Raw genomic sequence first — 12638 nt, forward strand, 5'->3', positions numbered from 1 at the left:
CCCCCTCCCTTTACTTTGGACTCAAACAGGGCCCAAGGAACACCACTTTGTTCAGGCCCCAGGGTACTGGGTTACACATCTGGGTTTTTGTGGGTTGAGACCAATTGTTTGTTTGTATTATTGTACTTACTGTATTATTTTAATAAATTGTTATTCTGACTTATAATCTCTCCTTTGAGTTGGGTTAATTCCCCCTGCTGGTTAACTTTTAAACCAGCACATGTATGAAACAATTTAGCTAATTACGAGCATGCATACTTATAATTGTTTAGCTGTGTTGTTAATATCAAATTACTTGGGTTCTAAATATAAGCATATTTGAGCTTTTTTACCACTGTTTATGTATATTTCCTTTGGATAACCCAACACTGGATAGATTTATTTTTTTTTAAAGGTTGAATTGGTGTCACAGTATCCAAGCCGTAACCCCAACCTGAGCCAGCATTTCTACCGGGTTTCTCACTTGGCACAGGCTACACTATATATATTGCATTGCATAATTTCAAAGAACTGCCTCGCTTGCTTATCCCCCACAGAGCCTCCCAAGAAAAAACCTCACACCACCGAAGGCATTAAAATGCATTAAGCTGGATAACTGCAAAATGTCATAAGCCCTTACTGACTCCACAGTTTAAGTGTGGGTTTTAATAGAGGTAATATTTCTTCATTGCTCGCCAGTGCAAGATTTGTTACCTACACAATGATTCAACTATGACATCTTTTATGAGTGATATGTTAAACTAATTAACATTAACCTAGCAGAAGAATCAAGCATAAATTAAAAACCATTTCAGTTCAAGATACAGAGAGCTTCTATACTGATAATTTTCCACAAACAAAATATGTTGGCCCTTGATATATGAGATTCCATTTTAAAATTAATACTAACTGATTTAGAATTCTCATGCTGAATTTTTTCCAATACAATTTCTACTTATTTCAATGTGAAATAATAAGGCATGTGCAGCTAGCATAGCAATTCTAACTCCAAGAATTGAAAAGTCAAGACAGAACAAGAACCTTATAAAAATTATAAGACGAAAGAAATGTTCTATTATGCTTAATGAATTGTTTGTTCCTCTTCCTTCTTGGGAAAACAAAAAATAAGTCAGCCAGTAACGCCTATAGATTCTGCCAGCTCTGCTATGCAGCAGAAGCAGACATCAACTGTTTATGATAATATTCTTCAGTCTATATTTCTCATATTTGAACGCCAAGACAAGAGGCAGATTAAGTAAAAAGTCACTAAAAATACATACGACAACATTTGTTGTCCAACTGATATACCAATATTCTTCCAATGAACGCACCCTGGTTCTCTTTACAGACACACACTAAGTGGCTGTAACACCCTCAAAAGCTAACTACAATCAAGTATTTCTCTGGCACGTGGTTATTATACTACATTCAACTCCAGCCTCCTCACAGATATTCTCTTTGTGGTTTTCATGGAAGAAACTGATCTTACCTAAACAGAACTAGAGATACCCTATTTGACTTACTGTGTTTTGCAGTGATAGCAAAATATGATCCATAACACGTTTTTGCCAAGAAATTAATCCAGGAACTGACTTGAAATAACTAGGTTTTCTTCATAATTCTCTTCAGCCTGGAAGCACTCAGTATAAAAAATAAAAATACAGACACCCTCCTCCTCTTGCACAAGTCATGGACATACTACTGCCCACAACAAACGAAAATGTTAAATGCAAAACGGCTCCCGGCAATTTTTGAGGTGTTTGCACAGCACTACTCACACTAAACAATCAGAAGCCTAGAATATATACTGCTTTAATCCAGCAAATATTACCCAGATATACCATTTCTGATACAGCAGAGCAACAAATCAGAGAGCTCCCCTCCCTTTCATTTTCAGAAACTACCTAACAGACCACAGTGTGTCTGCAAGTCCTTATTTTTAATAATGACATTTTTCAATGTCTAGAATATGCTCTCCTACAGAGTCATCAGACAGCCCAACTAGGCTTCACAGGACTGTACCAACACTTTAAGAAAATGCTCAAGATGCATAACCCTGTGCAGTAACCTCAAACACGCAAATCCGCAAAAGAATGAATTCTTATTCTGCCTCTTTTCTGTCCTATTCTCTCTGATGTGTCATATCTTAACGTATTGACTTTTGCAACAGTGTTCAGAGGAAAAAAAAGCCTATTTCAACTGCAACATGCAGTACAGCAGATTGCATGTTGCAGGGTCAAAGCAGCGGACTGCATACAGATTGCATACAGGGTCAAAGAGGCAGATTGATTTCTTTGCATTTGCAAATGCAAAGAAATCAATCTGGGAATGGTTCTGGTCTTCCTTTGCAAACATCCTTTCACATGTCTCAGACAGAAAGCCTCTAATACACCTACCCTGCATGAAGTCCACAGCAAGTAACATTCCACACACAGTTTTGATAGCATTCACAACAACTCCTACAGAAGATGTTAAAAAAAAAATAAAAAAAATAAAAATCTCTAGTCACTTCAAGTATTACACTGCACATAATTTAAAGCAATGAATTCCATCAAACCAACAGATATAGCGGGTGCATACGTATATACATTATACATTAACGTGTCAAAAATTAAGCCATATTGATTACCAGCTGAAGAAACTAATTTTTTTAAGTGCCTGTCAAAGGTACATTTCAGCTATGCCTACTTGCTTTTCAGTGGTCTCTTCTGGAGGGGTGTGGAGGAGGAGTGAGAAGTATGCCTGAGACTGAAACTGTTTTACAACTGTTTACAGTGAATTCTTTCAGTATATGCCTGACCGCTACTTATTCCATAGATGCTTTTTCATTGTATGGTTTTTAACTCATCAGAAAAATACACATGGGATGAATGTATTTTAAGAAACAAACTTAAATTTTAGCAGGGCACGTGTTTTATTTTAAGTACTTAAAATCTAAAACAAAGAGGGAACACAGCATTGAAGACCACCAACAAAAAACAAGAGGCAAGGTTTGGGAATGAACAAGACACTGGTTCAAACAGAGAGGGAAAATCACTTGTCATGAAGCTGCCACAGGCACTACACCTTGTATATGTGTATGTATATGACATTTTTTATCCAAAATATAAACATGTAATGTATGTGTATACGCTCACTGATGCTCTGGTGTCTAACCTGATTTTCCAAAAACACCAGTCATCAGTATCACCGCTGAAGCCAACAGTAACTATTATTTGGCTCTACAAATAATTGACCTAGATGACAGGATTTAGACACAACAGTTCAAATGTTGGTAGCTAAACAGTAAAAAAAGTGCACTGGATAACCCAGATTGGTTGATGAAAATATTTCAGGTATTAGTTTTAAGCTTCTACCCACTAAAACGCATACAAGATGTTAATCGTGAATTTCATTAAATAAGATATCTTTAACAAATTAGTATTGAATTAATCTTGCACCTAGATGCATTGTGTGGTCCAAAACCAATCTCAGCAGACATTGAGCAAATTGTTCATTTGTTTCTTGGGGGAATGGGAGCAATATTCTCTTACTGTTGCCCTTAAAACTTCCTTTTCAGTCCTATTACTAGGTGAACTGCTGTCAGAAACATACACCAGGTTATAGACCCCTTTCTGCACTGCCCAAGCACTGGAATTCCTGCAGGATACACATATCAAGCCCTGCCATGATCTAGGACATAGATTTTAACCTGTATGCAAAAGGAAAGCTATAAAACGATAAAGCCATATAATGAATAGATTTAAGACAATTAAAATAATGTATAAAAATACTGAAGCTGAAAGGTGATATGATAAAGAATAAGCTTTTGCGTTTAGAATTACATTTCTTTCGTTCCTCCTTTTGCAAGTGCAATGGATTTCAATAAATTAAAAAAAAAAAAAAGTTGTGAACCAGAACCACCCTTCCTTCCAATGTCTGACTTTTGGCAAGGACCCATATCTAAACATACTCTAGTCCAGGAGCTCAAATGAATAAAGTTCTTGGCTATATGGCATCATAAAACTTTGAATAAGGCAAACTTAAGCCCCAGAGATAACACATCTTTCATCATCTTTCTTATCTATCTTTTTTAACAAAAAAACAATGTATCTTTTGTAAGGGCAAGAGAGTGCATCTTCCAATGCTTGAAGCTCAAAACCTTAAAACAACAGCCTCTCTACAAAGCCACAACTGATCCCATGACAAGAGAGCCCAAGGAAAAGCCCCCTGAGCTACCACCAGCTCAGGTCCTCTCCAGCACCAGCAGAGCTGAAGCTACATCACAACAAGCTCAGCAGAGAAGCAACAATTGACAGATGAAGTCCAGTAGCACAATTACACAAAGTAGCTTACGGGTCTAAATTAACACCCTACATGGCACCACACCACACATGCTGCACAAAAGCAGCAAGTTGCTTAGATACACCGCAATGTTTGCTGCATAATCTAGGGTACCTTCTTAGGTGTTCTGGAGCCATCGCAACTTTTGTTATTTTCGGAGCATACGCACAGAGTAGCACTGGTACCAACTAAAAACCCATTTTCAAATTCTGAAAGATAACTAACGAGCCACCACACTAAGTCTCATCTCTGAGATAATCTGAAAATAACACATAAGACTCCCGAACCTAAATGAATTATTCCCTTGCACAGCACTGCAAAGCAAAACAGGACATTAACTTGTATCCTCAATTGTAGACTGCAATTATTTTGGGAGTAATTTCATTCAAAAGGTGCAAAGGTAAAGTTATATTTGTTTCCTTTTACAGCATGAAAGAGCATAATTCTATCATACACTAAAAAGATGACAATACTACTGATTCCTGAGATATTTACAACCTATGCCACAGCCGTTTAAAGATTTCACTACATTTTCCTATTAGAAATTCTCTGATGATAGAGGCCTCCAGACACATAAATAATGACAGCTTCTCACCCATTCCCACAAAACCCACCTCTCTTTTCTCTATTCCATCCATCACTAGCAACTAGCCCTCATCTTCAAAATGCCTTACCACTTCCTCTCCTCACCAGTCATCAGTGGCTCACAATCAAGTCAGACTCCATCTTTATCTTACCCACTCCCATTGCCCACTTATTACATTTTGTGGCAATCATATGCCTCCTCCCTCCACGTCCACACACCTCCCATGCCTTTGAGGAATTCTATGAAAACATCTGTGGTTCTACTTCACTGCACTCTTATCCCTGCAGGAGAAGTAATGCTGACATCCAGAGCAACACCACACTCATCACCTCATGCAGGACTTATGGTTTCAAAAAAAAATAAAAAAAAAAAAAAGGTGCCTAGACCAGCACTTCTGGACTAGGTAGGAACTTTTTCTCTTCTTTTCTCTTTTGTGCAGAATTAAACGTAACTGTTCTCACTAAACTGCAACATTCATGGATATAAATACAGAATCCACACTTGTAGCAGTCGGAACATTTCAGAGGAAGCACAGTCCCTGTCCTCAAAGACCATATCTAATTTTGTATTAAAATATTCTAAATCCCTCTAGCTTATCCATTCCCCCCACCAAACCCAAACACGTCAATGCCTTTCAATCAAGGAAAGGTCAAGGTCTCAAACACAACAGCATCCCACCTCAGGTTTCACAAATAGTTTTTGATAAATTTCATGTTATGACAATGAACATGAAATTTACTCAAAATAAATCCAATCAAGAAACAGAAAACTATGCCAGACACCATATGCTTCTGTCCTGACACAACTGAGAGCATTTTACAGAAAGCAGGTCACATGTTGGAAGCTTCATTTTCATTATAAGTCTTAATGCAATTATTTCTCAAGCATAACTGCAATAGAAGGTGTGGGGAGTTGGGGTTTGTGTAAACACACCCCCAAATTTCAGGCAGAAACTCTCTCCTTTCCAGCTAAATGGAAACAACTTTACTCCAATGGTTATATTGCTTCTGTAAGAGTACTGTACCTCAAGTTGCATGATAAGGTGGCAAACAAGTGAAAGTAGAAAAATTAAAAAAAAAAGAAAACATCGTATTTGTAATTGTGATTTCTACTATAGTAAGCTATATGATTCAGCCCATGAGATTCAACTAGCCCTCAGCAAAATAAGGAAGAAAAAAACCCAGACACTATTATCAATACCATTTTCTATGCAACCATTCCAGTAACATGCCCAGTCCTATAGTTTCTACCTCACTTTCTCAGTGAAGATCATGAAGTCACTATATACCAAGCCAGCCTCCTCATAATTGCACAATACTCTTTGGACTGTTTGGGAGCCCTTTCAAGGACTTACAATTGTATTTCTAGAAGCTTTCTCACAGAATTTTACTCAAGAGTCAAACTGTGCCTCTTCATCCTGAGGAGGACACTCTGATAGAGCCTCCAGAGAACAAGGCTCCTTTGTCCTTCACTGCCAGGAGTGGGGCCTCCCACAGGAGGGATGAAAGGCAGCACACCCTCACGAAAGCATCCCCATCTCCATTTTGTGTCATGAACCAGTGGGGCACACGTGGGTCCACAGAAATTTCTACCTCACTTGGGAATTCTGGAGTTTGTGCACCCCGAAAAACACTTCAACTCAAGGGAGGGAACAATCAAAGAAATGAAGTCCTTACTACATTTTTCTTCCTACCCTTCTAGATGTTAATTGATAGGAAGTTACTCCATATATCACCTCCTCCTCCACCTAAAAATCTGACAGCTACAAAACCTGCCCTTTTCTCCTCTGCCCATTCTTCTCAACACACAACTCCAACACTGCAGCTCACCTGCACACACATACCGCATCATGAAAGCCCCCCTTGCAGCCTATTAAATCCCTTCCACACACAGCCTCAGCTGGACTGAGACACCCTCATCTTTACTCTCACCTCAGTTGCATAAAGCATAACACGTTCTGAAACAACCAAGTACATTGGCTAGAAGATTTTCTTAACTGAGAGCACAGTTCAAAGGAGGAATCACTGTTCTGATTGTCTGGATTTGGTTTAATTACGTTTAGCTGTAAGTTCTGCTACCAGATTACACATTCCAGGGTAAGCTTGTGAGGGGGTGTTCAGAGCTCACCTCCAAGTCCACACTGCCTTGGACACCTGCAAGGATTTCCATCACCTTCCAGGACCATCACAAGCAAAGGAAGCGACTACCCAATTGAACCAAAGATAAAACACAGAAACAATCCCTTTCATACACTTCAGGCTCATATACCTGAAACTCTCCTCTCAAGCAGCAGCTCCCCAGCTCATTACAACCAGCTCCCACTGAGGGCAGCAAGGCTCCTTCCCACTGCAGGTAAGGCAAGTGCTCCCCATCACCCCTTCCAGGGCCCAAGTGCTGCTCCTCTGCCACAGTGCTCAGCCTCCACCCAACCAACCCCTGCCTCATCTGACTCTTTTGCTGGGTCTGCTCCCAGGGAACACTTTGGCCAGGGCACCCCAGAAAGCATGTTCCCCATCTCTATGTAAGCCCCACAAGGGTCTCATCTCCCACTGATGCAGCACATCTACCAGTTGGGAACTACTGCACTCAACATTTCCTAGCTGGCCCTGCTTTTTCCCTTTCTGCAGATCTCATCTCCAAATAGGAGAATGATTCTTTCCATTTTATCGGAAAGAGTCCAAAGAAATTTGAAGACCAATAAGCGGTAAACCTTAACAGTTTGTCGCCAAGTTATTAAAGTTTGAAATATTCCAGATATAAGCAAGCACAAATATATTTAATAATTTGCATAATATATCTAGAATTCTATGGCAATTATTATATTCAATCACACGAACTTTCAGATGAAGCTAAGATAAGGAGTAGTCTTTATTTACAATAACAATAAGTAAAAATTCCCCATCGTTTTTCAGTGTTGATGAAAATTAATAGCTTTCATGTAGATAAATGAAGTGTAACTTTCTGTCCAGTATGCTTTTCCTAAAGAATGACAAGTGCCTGAAAAGAAACTGAACTAGAAGAAAATCTTCACAGAAAGAAAAAAAGACTGCGGTTTTGATTTCCTTTAAATACAGACACATAATGACTGGGCTTCTTTTCCAAGATGACACTAGATAGCAGCTCTAAGTATTTTTATCCAGCACAATCCATTTATTACTCTTTGTTTTCTCTTTCCACAAACAGCCTAAGACTTTCCATTTCCAAGACTTCAAATTGAAGACTTTCATATGGCTAACTTAAGTCATGCAAAGTTCAAAAACAGTATAAAGGCAGAACAGTATTACAAATGTAAATCTAAACGTACACTAATTGCATTCAGTACACAACAGAAAGCTTATCCTCAATAATCGAGAAAATTAAGTGTAGGTCTTTATTAAAACACAATCAGAACCAGGAAATTAGAACTGTATTGCTTCTTGTATCTCTGTTTACAATTGGAAAGGATCACAAGTGATTATTAGTTCAGATTTCTGTTTTGCTCTAAAGTAGGCCAGCCAGCTCAGCACTTTCCTTAAGATTATGAATACTTGTCTGCCCTACATACGGTTTAGGCTGGAACCAATCAGTTGAGCTGAAACACGCAGCAAACCCGACTATTTTCATGTCATTCATTTTAAGCTATAATGAAGTGCACAAAACAGGTATAAAATGATCAGATTTTAAATACTTTTAAAATTTGCTTTGCTGTTATTATCATTCACTAAGGAGCTCAATGATTTCCTCACTATTGGATTAACACTTCATCTAGATTCAAGAATAAGTTGTTATTCATTAATAACTCTTTAACCACTTGTTTTCTCCACTAGTTTCCATTTCATTTTTGTACACTGATTATCTCATAAAATAAGAAGAAAACAGAGCACTGAACTTCATCTAATAGACTTTCTCAGTACTAGGACATTCAGGATTCAAATAGGCTCTGCAAGAAGCCTTAAATCAAAACTTTAAAAACATATGAAACAAAATAATTCCTTGAATTTTTAACTGAAATAGTTTTATTTACTCTCTCTCTCCCCAACACAAGCCATCTATAAGATTTTTTGTTGCTGTTTGAATGAAGAGAGGTTAAATAATAGACGGTTGCATTCTTGAGTTCAAAATAGTGATGTCTTCAAACAAAATTGGCTATTTGGAAGATCAGGACTGCAGAAAAAGCTGTGTTTAAATTGTCTTTAGTTTGTTTTTCTTAAAAGTTGACTAGTCTCATTTTCTAGAGCTGCTAAGCACTCACAGACCTAGTGAAGTCATTATCTTGAAAATATAAGTTAACTATGAAAACAAAAAAACTTTCACGTTTGGTTTTTCCTTTTACATTTAAGATATAAACACTGTCAAACCACTAGTAACCATTTCTGTCAGATTACACCACTCCAAACTATCAGTAGGTATCAACATCAAGGCAAAGACAAAAAAAAAAGAAAAAAGTTTACAAGGCAAGTTTGTTTAAAACAAAGACAACACACTTAGTATTTTGATGTATGAGGCACAGTACTTTTTTAACAGGGGAGAAGCATACCTTTCATCAGCTGCAGAACTCTGATGTCAGGTTCTGATATAATCCAACTGGTCTCAGCAGCATTTTCTACAATATCCACAAGTTTCAGCTTCGAGAGACTCTTCCACTTCCCCCAGGAGACCATTAACAATTATGTACGAATGCAAACATTTAAGATGCTAAGCAGCTGTACGGTTTTGTACCACGTTAAGCACCCCTGAAGAATCCCAAGATGTATTCCACCATTCAAAGAGTAATGCAGTATGGCACCCATCACAGACTGATGTTCTGGCAACCATCCCATTTTCCCGACAACCATGTTTTGACCTATTCAAATAAGAGGAAGAAGTGTTAGTTCAGAACAGTAACTGCCACACCACTTGGGGACTAACATACAAATATAAAGTTTCATTCTTCTGAATAATTTCAAACACATATTTCTTCACAGATTTAGACACCTCCTAAACTCAAAGCCTGAAGATGGCATTTTGCTTTAAAAACATCACCAGGATGGAGTGTAACAGAAGAAGATTTAAGAAAAAGTCTTACATATATCTCTACAGATTGCACAGTCTTATATTCCAGAAAGTACTGAAGTGACAGGAAAGAAAGGTAATATAAAGGCTCTTCAACTGCCCTGCAGGTGTTTCAAAACTAATGAAAACAGTAAGTCGATAAAAAAGCCCCAAGCAGCAAAAATAAATCTCCTCGACACTTTTGAAGGAAACATATTGGTCCAATGGATGAGAGAACTTAATGGTGACCTTTTTTCCCTCCTTAGCCCTATCTCAGTGTCCCCACAGCACCTCCACCAGCAGATGTGCTACTTCAGTTGAGACCTGGACTATGAGAACTACAGTTGACACTTGGACTATCTGGGAGCAAGCCAAAGAGTCCAAACCCACGTCTGTCTACTCTGGTACTCCCTCTGTGCAATTCCTTCAGAAGTACGAACAGCAAATTTTGCTTAGGTTGGGAAGGGGACTATGAGGAATGGAGAGAAAAACTTTAGTACTCTACATGGGATGGAACAATGACATGAAGAACATCATCACATCTGCCAAGATGGGAGTGCAGGAAAGTAGAAAGAACAAATTTCTGCACCAAAGACGAGGGAGAGGAACTAAAAGAAGCTTTTAGAGACTGGAAGATGTCTCTGTACACAGAGATAAAGACAAGAAGAAAGGAGAAGGTGAATATTGGTGAAGAACTATTGCTAGAAGCTCCGTCTGTGCAACTGAGTAACATGCAGATAGGGTCGACCACAGAAGAATGAGTTTAGAAGAGAGAACAAGAAGAAGCTTTATGTTTGCTTCACATCAGGAGAAACTTCAGTATACCTATGCATGCATGAAAGGAAAGACCAAAAGGAGTTTTTCATGAGAAATGCAAGCAAGCATAAAGGTAGAAGAGTAGGTGGTAAGGGATCAGGAAGGAGGAGAAGGAGTGACAACAGAAAGGGAAAAAGTAGAGGCTTCAGAAATTCTGACACGGATAGATCTAAGGAGAGAGAGTGACAACTAAGAAATTGGGACAAGAAAATAACACAGGAAAGAGAAAGTAGTGAATAGGGACGAAAAAAATGAGAAAAAAGTTATAGTAGTTACATAGCATAGAAAAAAGTATGGGTAAATAATAACATATTACATTGATCAAGATAATTAAGAAAAGTACAAAGAGCACATGAGTAAGTTTTCTGAAGTTTCGATGCTTGCTCTAGAAAGTGCGAATACCAAAAGGAACGGAACAAGACCTAAAACGACTCTTGCGTTTACAAAGGGATGAAGCAGATTGCACCGTGCAGGGGAAGCTCAGCCGACCAAGGGACAGCCTGGACTGACCTATTCTATTCTCTCCTTTCGCTATGATCAACGCATTCGGAAGAACAAAGTCCTCCCTCCAGTCCCTCTCCTCCTAAAATTGTCCCTCGGCACTTCTGTGCACCTTGTTCCCCTAGGATGGTTCCACAGCAGCAAATGTGAGACTCTCTGTGTGTCCCGACCCCCCCCGACCCAAGCTGGCACACGGCGGAGCCCCCACTTTGGTCCTGCTGCGTGCTGCCCTGCCCAGCCCCACGGCCACCACTGGCCCCCCACTCCCTGGCCAGGGCCGCCAGGACTTCTACAATCCCAAAAAGTTTCCACTGTCTTCAGCTTTCCTCTGTCTCAACTCTTGAAAACACAGTCCGACCCAGAAAGCCGTCCCAGTCCACTTCCCTCCGCACAAAAAAAGAAGTAAGTTAAGCCCCTAAAATAAAACACAAAGCAGGCACAAGAAGGAGACAAGACCCCTTCGAGTAGTGCCCCCCAGCCCTCATTACCGGAGCTCAGGCAGAGTGACTGCCTCACGCTCCCCAAAAATACCTGCATGTGCTCCCAAAAGTACAAAGGAAAGGCTGGACCGGCCCGCAGCCGCCTCCGCTGCGCTCCCAGCCCCAGGCGCGGACGGCTGGGCGGAGGGGGGAGCGACGAGGGAGCCGGGAAAGAACAATAAACCCCAAGTCCAAACGTACCTTCTCCTTTCTCTAAACTGTGAAACCAGATTTCCTTCGAAGCCTACGGCGGGGCTCTTTACTTTTAAGCGGCGGGAGAGCTCGGAGAAAGTTGAGTAAATCTCTCCGGATAAAGTTGCCGAAGATGAGATAACCCGGGAGAGGCGAGGGAGAGATGGAGAGTTAATCCGAGTTTCTCCTTTTGTTCAAGTTGCCCGAGCAGACAAAGAGCCGGCAGCGGCGGCAGGTCCCCCGCGCCCCTGCTCCCCCCGCGGCCCGGGCGCCGCCGGGGTCCCGTTCTGCCCTCGCCCCCCGCCTCCTCCCACCACCGCAACTTTCCGTCTGTTCCATCCCTTCTCAGCCGCGACCCCGGCTCCAGCGCAAAACTTCCCTCGAACTGAACCTCCCAGAAAAAGAAAACAATTTAATTCAAGGCGGGGGAGTGGGGGTTGGAAAGGGAGAGAACCATCTCTCAAATCATTATTTCCGGTAGATGCACCTCTTTGTTTGGATTCCCCCGACTGTCAGTGAGGACAAGCCTCTGGGGATCTGCTTTCGGACAGTTTGATCTCCCGGAATGAGATGGGCAAACGCAGGACGTAAAGAAAAATAACTTTAAAAGAAAGAGAAGGGGGGGAAAAGTAAATACAAAACAATATAAAACTCGGGAGTTGCGAAACGAACTCTTTTTTCATGGATACGGGAAGTACAGAAATAAACAACTGAAGGGGAATTTCGGAAGACTGTTGCCTCTCCTCCCCCTC

At 40.3% G+C, this 12638-nt stretch overlaps 1 long non-coding RNA gene across 1 annotated transcript in view; it reads right to left on the reverse strand.

The window, feature by feature from the left end:
• The window catches only part of LOC108640605, a 142280-nt gene extending 130214 nt beyond the window's left edge, over positions 1-12066 (reverse strand). The window contains exons 1-2 of the long non-coding RNA XR_001921300.1: positions 11896-12066; positions 9405-9710 (exon numbers count right to left, since the gene is read on the reverse strand). This is a non-coding gene — a long non-coding RNA (uncharacterized LOC108640605). The remainder of the gene's footprint in view (positions 1-9404; positions 9711-11895) is intronic.
• Between the last annotated feature and the right edge of the window lie 572 nt (positions 12067-12638).

This window comes from Manacus vitellinus, unplaced genomic scaffold (genome assembly GCF_001715985.3).
Source record: "Manacus vitellinus isolate BGI_N305 unplaced genomic scaffold, ASM171598v3 scaffold_39_pilon, whole genome shotgun sequence".
NCBI lineage: Eukaryota > Metazoa > Chordata > Aves > Passeriformes > Pipridae > Manacus > Manacus vitellinus.